Below are 12,029 nucleotides of genomic sequence, written 5' to 3' on the forward strand. Positions count from 1 at the left end.
ATTACATGAGCAGGATTTCCTGCTCATGTAATGTGATCAGTTATTTGTCCTGTCAAAGTAGGAGACCAGCTTTCACAACTAAACAGTAAAAACATGATTTATTATTACTGCCTTTTAGTAAAATTGGGATAAGTTATTGTTGCCATATGGCAACCCCATGTGGGATATGTAGGGCAGTAGATCCTTGGGAGGAGCTTTTGGGGCTCATAAAGAAGACGAAGCCTCCATTTTTCTATCAACAGTCTATAGTATACTAGGCTTTAGTATGCAGCATGCAGTTGAATATGACAGGATGAACCAAAATACAGGAAAATAACATATTTTTCTCAGGTAACATTATGGATCTGTTGTAATTTTGAAGTGGCTTTGAACTGAATCAAGCAAAAAGGCTCACGATAGTAACATGCTGATGTTTAGCAGGGATATTGTTTACCACGTCCTCCATCTTAGTCTAACATGTTAGAATTTCCTAATCAGCATTAAACACAAAATATGATACGCAAAGTACTGCATGGGCAAATTACGACTTTGACCTGATGATGGCTCTAGATGAAAAGTGAAGGCATCACTTAAGTTATTACATTTCAACCTGAGGGAGACATGGAGATGAATATCATTGCTAAATTTCATGGCGATCCACCAAACAGCTGTCGAGACATTTCAATCAAATCCACAGTTGTGAACCTCATGTTGGCGCTGACAAAAGGTCAGAGAATCATCACATCAGGAGGCGAATGTCTGGAAAAGACATGGTGCCAATCGGTAGAGCAGGGGTCTTCAACGTTTTTCAGGCCAAGGACCCCCAAACTGATAGAGAGATGGAGCAGGGACCCCCTACTATATACAGTATATTATACAAAATTGTGTTTTATATTAAACTGGGCCTAGTGCCATGTATAAACATACCTTGTTATTGTGCATTCAAAGCTATTCAAATAATACACAGGTTCATATATTCATGTTTTTATTTTAAACATGTGAAAGGTACAGTGAGTAGGGTGGCCGTGCCACTGCCATTTATAAACACACTTTATATGTTGTACGTATGATAATCATGCATTCAAGCTATTCAAATTGACGTTTTTATTTTAAACATAAATGTGGAAATGAAAATTAGTGATGGCCTATTAGTACCACTGCCATGCATAAACATACCTGTTATCTTGCATACAATACTGAACTATTAAAATAATGTTTTGAAAAAAATAAATAAAAATTGTCCCCCTGTTGAAGACCTCTGCTGTAGATCTTTTAAGTATTTCACTGGATTATGAAACAGTTTGAAAACTCAGAGGATCACCAAAGTAATTAAGAGCCATCCTCCAGGCACCATAATAATCAGTGCCAAGTTGAATGGGAATCCATCCAAATGTTGTCAAGACATTTCACTGAAAATATAAAATCTTCATGGGGGCACTAGAGGAAAGGTCAGGAGATACCCACAGTCAGTAATCTTAATCCTCCAGAGACCATGTTTTCAAATTTCAGGCAGTCCACCCAACGGTTCTAGAGGTATTTCATGTCTGGATTAAAGTGGTCACCCAACCACCCGACCAACAGACTATAATAATTCCGCAGTCCTCCATCAGGTGACATTTTCCCACAGAATCTGTCTTGCAGCTTCACAATAGGATCCAACGATTGTAAATACTTTACCAGACACTCACCTGCAAGTATGACTGACTCACAGAGAGGATTCAGTCATTTCTCCCACACTGAGAAGGTTTCGGCTGTGGCTTGTAAACACACTGCGGTTGGCAGAACAGCACGTCTCCCGAACCACAGGCTAGAAGGTTGAACCTAAACAAGCTCGAGGGCCAAGATGAAGCATAAATCTTTTAAAATATCTTTTAAAATGCCATAAATATTGTGAGTCGGTTAACAGGATCATCATAAACAAGAGTCCACAGCCATGGTAGCGGACAATGTCAACATGCCGATGATTAGCAAGTCTAATATTTTACATTTTAATATTTAATATGTTTACAGTCTTAGTTTAGCATGTTAGCATGCAAACATTTGCTAATTGGGATTGAACAAAGAAGTAGAGCTGAGGCTGTTGGGAATGTTATTAATATTGCAGGTCATAAACCAAAGAATTGCACAAATTTGTTCTTTTGAACTGATGATGGCGCTAGATGGAAAGTAAAGTAATCACCAGCGTTATTAAAATGAATCCTGAGGGGAGCATGAACGTACAAAATACATCCAATAGTTGTTTAAGACATTTCAATCTCATGGCGCCAGAAGAAAAGTCAGGGGATCACCAAAAACATCAGCCTACATCCAACCAAACCTCAACCGTAGCGTTGATAATGAAAATGAAGGCGGATGCATGAAAGCAGCTCTGGTGAGGTGATTTTTGCATATTAAAAAACATCAAATACAACATAAAACAAACTGCTTCTTCTACACTTCACTGTCTTTAAGGTGCTTGCTCTGAAAGCAGATCCTTTCTTCTCCGTCTCTCTCGCTCTCTAAAACCCAGAGAATGGATCAAAGACATCATTGATCCTCTCCGCCTTCATTTGCAGTCAGATCTGAGGAGTAGCACTCTGCTACAATAATCTGCTGTACGCACTGGAGAAAGTGCTGCTGCGGTACCTGCAATCTGTCAGTGTTTGTTTGTTTTGCTGTTAATGTTAAAGGACTGCACTGACTGACAGTGGTCTCCTCACCAACAGGTAGAAAATACATTTTTTGTTTCCAGTTCACAGCTGTTCGACCTCAGACCCACACAGTTAAGAATCTGGGAATAATCTCAAGTCTATAACACAAACTGCCTTCTTCCAACCTCGCAAATTAGTCTAAATCAGACACTGAAATCCTCGTTTATGCCTTTATTACTAGAATAGACTACTGTAGTGCAGCAGCAACAGGTCTCCAACTGGTCCAGAACGCAGCTGCCAGAGTCCTCACGAGGTCTAAGAAGTCTGACCATATAACACAGGTACTAATGCACTGGCTATTTATTCACACATGAGCTGATTTCAGAATCTTATTTCTTACCTATAAGGCTGTGAATGGACTGGTTCCCTCACACATCGCTCTTATTTCACAATAAATTCCATCACACCCTTGATGTTCCTTTGATGCTGGTTACTTATTCCTCGATATAATATAAAAACTCTTTTGGCGGTTGAGCTTTTGCCAACCAAGCTCCGCTTATAATCTCCCACTGCACATTCGGGAGGCAAGCTCTGTTGATACTTTCAAATCCAGGCTGAAAACACGTCTTGTTTATGTTCTCTCTGTTTTCTCTGTTTTTTAAAATGACTAACCTCACATGTTATTCTCATATCAACATTATAGTGTGTGCATGTGTGGTTGTGTGTAGGTGTGTGTGTGTGTGTGTGTGTGTGTGTGTGTGTGTGTACTTTAACTTGCATATATTGGGTTTTCTTTTCTGTTCTTTTTTTTTTCTGCTGACTTGTTAAGTATACAGAGACTCTCTAGGTAATGGGCACTTTAAATAAACTGAAACTAGAATTGATGAGCAAGCTAATGCTGTATAGCACACAGAGTGTACTGCATACAAATTAACGACAACATTGTTTGACTATTTTTCCTGTGTCTGTATACGTTCAGTATTAATCTATGTGAAGAAGGCAATTAGCTTAGCTTAGCTTAGCATCAAGGTGGGAAGCAGTAGGAGGAAACGGGTAACAGGAAAACGACAAGCTGTGCTTTTACGGATAGTTACGTTTATCGATATTAACATTTTAAAGCAACGCATCAATAAAAAAAAAAAAGTCTTTTGTCCTTATAGCTGCAAATCAAACAATGGCGTACTACGTCCAAGCTAAGCTTGTTTTGGCAATGGTGACCGTGTTCTGAGCTGGGGGAGCTCCGTGTTATTTTGCATGGAGGGAGGCCGGGTGCTGCCCGGTGCCCACGCAGAGCCCGTGTGTTATGGAGATTTATGCTGCTTTGTCAAAAAAAAAAAAAATGCTGAAGTCCAATAATTTTGATTACAAACAATAAATGTATTGTAAGAATTTGTATACACTATTAAAAACCTGACCTGTAAAGGAATTATGAGAATATTGAGTAGTAAAAAGCATGCCTTGGGATTGATATGCATGTCAGCGGGTGCTGAGAATAGACTCTTTTAGGACTCCATCGCTCCTCTGCTCTGTGCTGACAGCAGCTCAATTAAACACCTCATCTCAATGACATTCAGGACGTGTTTGGATGAGCTACTGCTCTGCGCACATTTCACCTGGACGCAGAATGATCATGCCGATCCCTATCCATACTACACGTAATGTCACTCTCGTTCATCACTGTGCTGTGTGCTCAGCCTCATTGAAAAACATTGTGATGTGGCTCCATGTGTATTTTAAGCCGCCTTTGAGGGCTTAACAGAAATAGCATGTGTCTATTTCATTGTAAGAAACCCACAGGCATGTGTAATATCCATTGGCAGATCCATTTGTTCGCAGATCATCGCTTCATCTGCTGTATTGTAGCATCGGAGCGCCATCCATCAAATCCTGTTTACACAATTTATGACTGTTACTAATGAGCTTATATGAGTCAAAATAGAAATATTTCTCCTGTTGCCCCACAGCTGAGTAGGGAATCTTTTGATTAAACACATCGTGACAATGAAACACACACAGCGGGATGCACCGACACACACCGACTGTGTACTGTAGAAATCCTGCCCCCGTGGCCCTCAGGAGAAGTTCGTTGAAGTGCTGCTGTTGATTAGCATAGCTTTGAGTGAGCCAACCCTTTGTCATGCATTTGCCACGATGAATCAAGTTCAACATCTGTAGCCACCGGGCTGTCACCACAGAAAGATTTGCCACAGATGAGGTTGATTTACATATCAAACCGAGGACCTCGTGTGCCACAAGCCCCTCATTTGCAGTGAAAAATATGCCCACACCTGTTTTAAAATGATCGATAGGACCATCACAACCCTGCTCATTTATTTGTAGCTTATAGGCAGAATCCCTAATGACAGCAGACTAAAGTGTTAGGATTCTGTTGGATTATTAGTACGATCTAAAACGAGCTCTCTCAGCAGTCGTCTTGATTATCGCTTTAATTCACCATCAGCATACAGAAGGCCTCCATTTGTTTTCTTCCAATCACCTGCGGAGGTCTAAATTATTGAGAGATGGAAAGACATTTATATGTGAGACACTATTTGGTGTTATTTCTAACTGCTTCATGAATAATTAACAAAGAGGGTAAAGATGTACTGCGCAATTAAACCTGAGCTGTTTGAACAATCTTTCATTCTGTTGAACTTGGATTGTCATTTGAACACAGCAATCGTGGATGATTTGTTGCTACGGTGATATTTTCCGCTGCCTCAGATAATACGGATAATAACCCTGTCAGTGTTCAGATCCGTTACTGAAGTAAAAGTTGTAATACACACATATCTCAAAAAATACACACCGAGCCCAGAAAAAAACAGCGTTGTGAAGACGCAGTCAGCTGGTTTTAAGTTAGCAGAACACTTAATCCGTCAGTTTATCGCAAACATTCTCATTCTGAAAGACCATATTTGGAGGGACATGGTTTTCACTGGACAGGAAGGAGATGAAAAATTAAGAAAAAGTAACAAAAGCTGTCAGACAAATGTAGTGGTAGAGGTAGTAGTAAAACGTACAATATTTGACTCTGAGATGTAATAAATTAAAAGTATAAAGTTGCATAAAATGGAAATACTGTACTAAAGTAAAATACAACAAACCCCTGAAATTTATACTTTACTTCATATCGTTCTTTACCTCAGTTGATGGTATTCTGCAGACTTCCACTGGGCGCTTTATCTATCTGCCACGTTCTATATTATTCACCTTGTACCATTTGTATTATAATGTGAAGTTTATCTCAAACTGTAGCGTATAAATAGGATTATTCTTTATGTGGAGAAGAGAGAGAACACTGGAGGCTTTTTCTGGGTAATGATGCATTATCTTTTTTTTATGGCAGTTTATTCACCAGCTGTCTCCAAATGATGGAATATACCTTAACAAGGAAGCAGTAGCATCATTTGTCTGACATACTGGACATTCTTGGACGACACCCTCTAAATAATGTACACGGAGGAAGAACTGCCACACCCCAGGTCTATTTCCTTCCACAATTAAAAGACGTTACACCTTGTTTGCTGCACTGGAAGGAAATAAGTGAGAGTTTTTTTTTTTTTTTTTTGTATACATCTAAGCACTACCAAAGCAAATACATGTAGGCAGTGGACCTGTTTGAATTAACAGCACCGCGGGGCAAAGGAAGGCGGCGAGTCAGTATCAAGTGCAGCAGAAGCAGAGAGGTAATTAACTCTTTTGAAAACCTGAAGCCACAAACTATTTATTTGCCTGTTAATCAGACTTGCCCAAGAAGAGCAGATCCAATCTTCAGTAACAGGAAGCACAGTCGACCCCCAGACCCAACCATTGAGGGGAAAGGCAGGGTGGGGGCCACTATAAGCTCTCAATTATCTAAGCTATCTCGGAAGAGTAGCCCACCAGTGTAGACAGCGTCGTATTTACGCACTGGCTTAACTACATTAAGGAAGGGAGTCAACCGAGATCTGGTTGAACTCAATATCACTTATAATTAGAAAGGCATGACATCATTTATCGGATGCCTTATTCATCACAGGGTTTATGAAATTACTTTAATTAATGGTTAAGAACATAATTGAGGGATAAGGTTGAGCAAGTTCACATATAGTTCAATATAATGTACTAGAAAAGTCAATTAGTCAATTATTTTTTTTCCTCGCCTGGAGCTTTTTGCTCATCTTTACAGCCTTGATTTGAAAATAAACACTTTTGAATGTTCACTTATTCTAATTATCCGACATGACGAATTCATTTGCATTGACTCCTCAGAGGTTTATGAAAAAAAACAGCGAAGGGAATCAGCTGCTAGAGATGTATTTGCATTTATTGAGCTTCATTAGCTACAGTATCCCAACAGATACATTAACACAATTTTCACATCTCATTCACTTATAGTTAAACAGCTGCTGCAAAGTTTCAAAAATAAACTCATAGCCAGTGGTGGAAAGTACATTTACTCAACTCTAATACTTTGAGTATTTTAATTTTATGCTACTTTATACCTCAACTCTACTACATTTCAGAGGGAAATATTGTGCTTTTTATTCCACTACATGTATCTGAGAGCTGGAGTATAACAACTTATAAAATATGTCTCTGTGCTATAGATTTAACCAAACAACAGTACAATAAGTAGTGAAAATGTGCTCCAACATTGAAATTCTGTTTACATAACATTCCAATAATATGGTAGATAATATTATAACTGTCTGAAAGGGACCAATCTAACCAACAAACAGTTATATGTTGGAATAGGACTTTTACTTAACAGAGTATTTTTACAGCGTGGTATTGCTACTTCTACTTAAGTAAAAGACAATGAGTGCTTTCACCACTGTACATCAGCATTTCCAAGCGATTTGTTCACTTTATATGCAGCCTCACGACTTGGTCTCTCCCTCATCCTGTCCTTGTCTCTCTCTGTCACACACAAAGCTAAATCCTCATCATTACAGGCCGTAAACACCCAGGGATCACTCAGTGATGAGATGGGGGACTGGCAGTGGGGGACTGGCGGTGGGGGACTGGCGGTGGGGGACTGGCGATGGGGGACTGGCGGTGGGGGGCTGGCGGTGGGGGACTGGCGATGGGGGACTGGCAGTGGGGGACTGGCGGTGGGAGCAGCGAGACCTGGGAAGTCACAGGTGGTTCAGCTCACGGTGGAATTTATCACAGGAGACATTTTGACCTGCAGGGACCAGTAGAGCCACTCAAACTGTGAGAAAAACAAGCCCAGTGGTCGTTATGTTTTTGTTTTTAGTCTGTAAACACTGTGTGACGGCCCCAGAGTCCTGTTGCCTCAGTGCTGTGTGAGTGTGTGTTTGCTCGTGTGTCTCGCAGGTTCTTGGCCGAGCGGTACAGGGGCGCCATCGGTTATTTAAGCCCGCCTGCCCAGACGCTGCCGTGACGATCACTTCACCCTTCACCAAGCTGATGCTTTGTTGCCTTTGTTTGTTGTACACTGACCACTGCACTCATCACTATCACTTATCCACCTCATTGTTATCATCATTTATATCTTACTTGATTAATTTCACTTTTTTTTTTTTATATTTTATTGTGGTGGCGGCATTAAAGTCAGATGGGTGGAGGGGGGGGGGGGGGGGTGTTTGGGAGGAGCGATGTGGAGAAAGAGGGATGAAGACACGAGAGGTGGAGGAGGGGATGGGGGGAGTCTTAGTCTCTGCTTAGCTGTTGTGTTTCTTGGTGACTGGCTTTTTGTTGTATGTATGTGTGTGATGCAACAATTCTGTCCTATCACCTGAGGACAAATGTGATTCATTAAGTCCCTCACACATTATTGCACATACACATTGACACACCACACCACGCATTCATGCACTTAACAATCTTGGCCCTGCTAACACACACACATTGAAACACAAACACATTCATATGTGTACATACAATACATTCAAGCGTGTTTGTGTGTGACCACACGTAAGAGACAGCGGAGGAGAAGAATCAGCCGAGGACGGAGACAAGTTGTATTCATCTTCTGCATGCTGGGCTGCTGCTGCTGCTGCTGCTGCGTGTGTGTGGGTGTGTTAGTCCCCTTGGATGAGCACACACACGGCTGAGGATGCAGCTGGGAGCATGAGTTCTGACCGAGAGGAGTATGACATGGTCTGTCAGAAAGCTGTGACCCTAATTGTTGACCTTTGCCTGCACAACAGCTCACTGTTGGATCAAGACACCTGTAAGGATTACCTCTTCCTGTTGTCCAGCCACAGCTCTGACCGCAAAGAACTGGGTAAGGACTATAATTAACTCCTGATCTATATTGGGTGAAAGGAAGCAGCCTTCCTGTTGTGCTTTGTAAGAATCCATGCTTCGTTTTTTCCTCTGAAGGAAGCTACTTTTAAAGGATTTTGTGTAGCTTTACTTGTATGCGAGTGCAAAAGCTGCAATCTGCTTTTTTTTTTTGCCATTTGACATGTAGTTTTTCCCCTTTTCCCTGTTGTTTACCATGTGTGATCATAGATGGGCACTCGGCCAGAGCATCGACTGAGCCATTACTACATCCTTAATGAGTTTTTGTGACCCCAGGGCAAAGGGGAACAATAGGTAGATAAAACAGACTCACATTGGCTCCCCCAGGTTACTCCAGAGAGCAGAGCTCCTGTTATTACAGTAGATATGCCTCCAGGCTGACTAATGCCAGATGATGCTGTCTTGACCACTCAGGGTTACAAAGAAAAGAGAAGAGAAACAAACAAACCTTTTCTGAAATGTGTGTTGCTGCGCCTGGGTGGACAACACAAAAGCACTGATGTCGTGTGCTTAATCTGCCCTGCAAAGTTTCAACATCCCGAATTGGATTTTTGATTTATTCATGAGCGATGATTTACACATCTGTTGCACCCTCGTGCATCTGTTGCTTTGGCACTTGTAGTGGGCTTCACCATCTTTAAAGGAATAATCCCTCCCTTGTTAATGGAGCGGCTCTACTAAGTGCTCTTGTGGGCTCTGCAGGCTTTAATTCTTTGCGGTGTGTATTCTAGTTGGGAATAGGTTCTGTTAAATCAGGGGAAAATATTGGCTGAATTGTCCTGAAGCATTCACACTCGTGAATTTAGTGTTACATTGCACGTAACACTACGCTTTGACCAAAGGGTGTGTGAAGAATTGTAGCTTAATAGATTTAGAACACAAGCTCTGACAGTGTAAAGGGTTTGTGAATAGGAGAGAATAAACATCAACATTTTTCTGTGTACAATTTGTAAAAAAAAGAACTTTATTTTTAAACTGAAATTAAGAATATCAATGCAGAATATCAGGATATTTGATTTCATGCCAATAATGTGATCTGTTGCATATTAGATATCTGTTGCTGCATTCTTTAATCATTTGCTAATCCAGCTCATTTTTAATTTCTTCTTCAAACGAATCCGTTTCTTGCACGTCCATGAACTCTAGTTTTGTCAGCAGGTGCACAAGAAAGAGGAAATATCATTTGTGGTTGCTTTTTCAAGGATGGCTCCCTGTTCACAGCGTGCATGTCACACCAATCCTAAACCAAATCCACTGTCAACTCACATCATTCTCAGTGGAGGAATTGAACGTACATCACAGTGCCACTGGCATCCACCACTGAGCTGTGGGGACATTAAATGCCACTGCATGTTATGCGGCCATTGATGTAAATGATTTCTGCCACATGGAAGCTAAACAAGCTGCTTCCCATAATGTTGGAGGGTGTGTAGGTTGGGGGGGGGGGTTGTATGAAATGTCGTTATTTTTCTTTCCTATAATTCATAGATTCCACAGAGCGTACTAAGTGTTCATAGCAGGCAATGTTCAACATACAGATATATAAAGCTGCAAGATACGACATTGGGAGCATTTCTGTTTCTACGGCTCTCAACATGGCGGAGGCCAGCTGGCGGCCCACAGCTAACGGTGCTAACAGCGCTACCTGTGCAAGTAATGGTCGAAAGTGCCTGCAGAGCCAACAGCGTACCTGATGGGGGTGGGTGCTACGCTTCTACGACGACGCTGTCGGTCAGGCCGGCGTTATCAGCAGAAACCGCAGCAGGAGCACAGTGCAGAGGAATTAAAAAAATCACAACTAGAATTTTCCCACCCAGATGGTACCGGTACTTTCAATTCTGGGTCAGAGCCCATGGACTATTAAGTAAAAGATCTAAATAGTTTTTCCATCAATGACCATCACTCTCTCCTCTAATGTCATCTTTTTAACTTCTTCGCTGTAAATCTTTTTAATCTGAAAACTTCTCTGTCCTGCTGTTATTACAGATGTGTCTGAGCTAAACAAAAATGCCTCAACTCATTCACTAGCTTTGACGTTTAACCCATGATGAGCTGTGGCTTATGGGAAATGGTGTTTGTTGAAGGCAAATAGAGAAATAATAAATAAGATAGAGACCATTTTGCAAAGGGATCACAGCAGCTGTGATGTCAAATGGGGCTTGGAACTCCCTGGCTCAAACCACACCTACCTTCATTTTGATCTTAACTACACCTGAAAAGTCTTGCGACCGCATCCTGCGCTGTCGGGACGCTATCGCATTGAACAGATTTGTCCACAGACAGACAAAAAAACACCTGGCAGAAACCGCCTCTTTTTGCTGTGATGGCACACACACACACACACACACACACACACACACACACACACACACACACACACAGACTCATAACGTGAAAACAATACCACACACTGTTGTGGCTGGAAACAAAATGATTACACAATAAAAAAGGCCAGAACTTTTAGAGGTCAATGGAAACATGTTTTAGCAAAACAGTTGCACGTGTTTCGGTGCTTTATGAATCTACTTCATAAATGTACAGAGATGAGAGGAAAAAGGAGTGAGACTGCAGGGAAGTACGTAAATCTTTCAAGATTAATTTTTTCCAAGTGTTAACTTAGCATACGCTTCAAATTTTGTTTGTAAAATACAAAATTAGTAGCACGATGGGTCCTCCCAAATGTTTAATAGTGAAGTGGAGCAGACGACTGAACTACGCAAAAAGTAAAGAGATTTTAAAAATTCAATCTATAAACTGTCAATGAACCATTGTTGCTCCCGAGTATACAGTATGTGCATTTAAAAACTTCATCTCAGCTTTTAAGGAACATTTGAAAATATAAAAATGTATGATCAATTTGCCACCTTTCCTCCTCTGTGTTAGCACAGAAGATCCCATTAGGTTTGCGATCATGCAGCTGTTTGAATATATCTGCAACTCTCCTGCTCACAGCAGCAGTCATTTTACTAGAGCACATTTTCCCTTCCGAACTCCCCGCTGTTGGCTGAGCATCACCAGTTTCAAATCGATTATGATAAAATAAGAATGACTAATTAGAAAGCCTGGGACTCCCTTGTCCTGATGCGGCTGGGAGAATACAATCCATTGTCTTTATTGACCAATTTGTTGAAAATTGAGTTGGCTGATTGTTTTTCAATCAAG

Source organism: Cebidichthys violaceus, unplaced genomic scaffold (genome assembly GCF_023349555.1).
Source record: "Cebidichthys violaceus isolate CVI_PGR_0920_01 unplaced genomic scaffold, fCebVio1.0.p SCAF_6, whole genome shotgun sequence".
Taxonomy (NCBI): Eukaryota; Metazoa; Chordata; class Actinopteri; order Perciformes; family Stichaeidae; genus Cebidichthys; species Cebidichthys violaceus.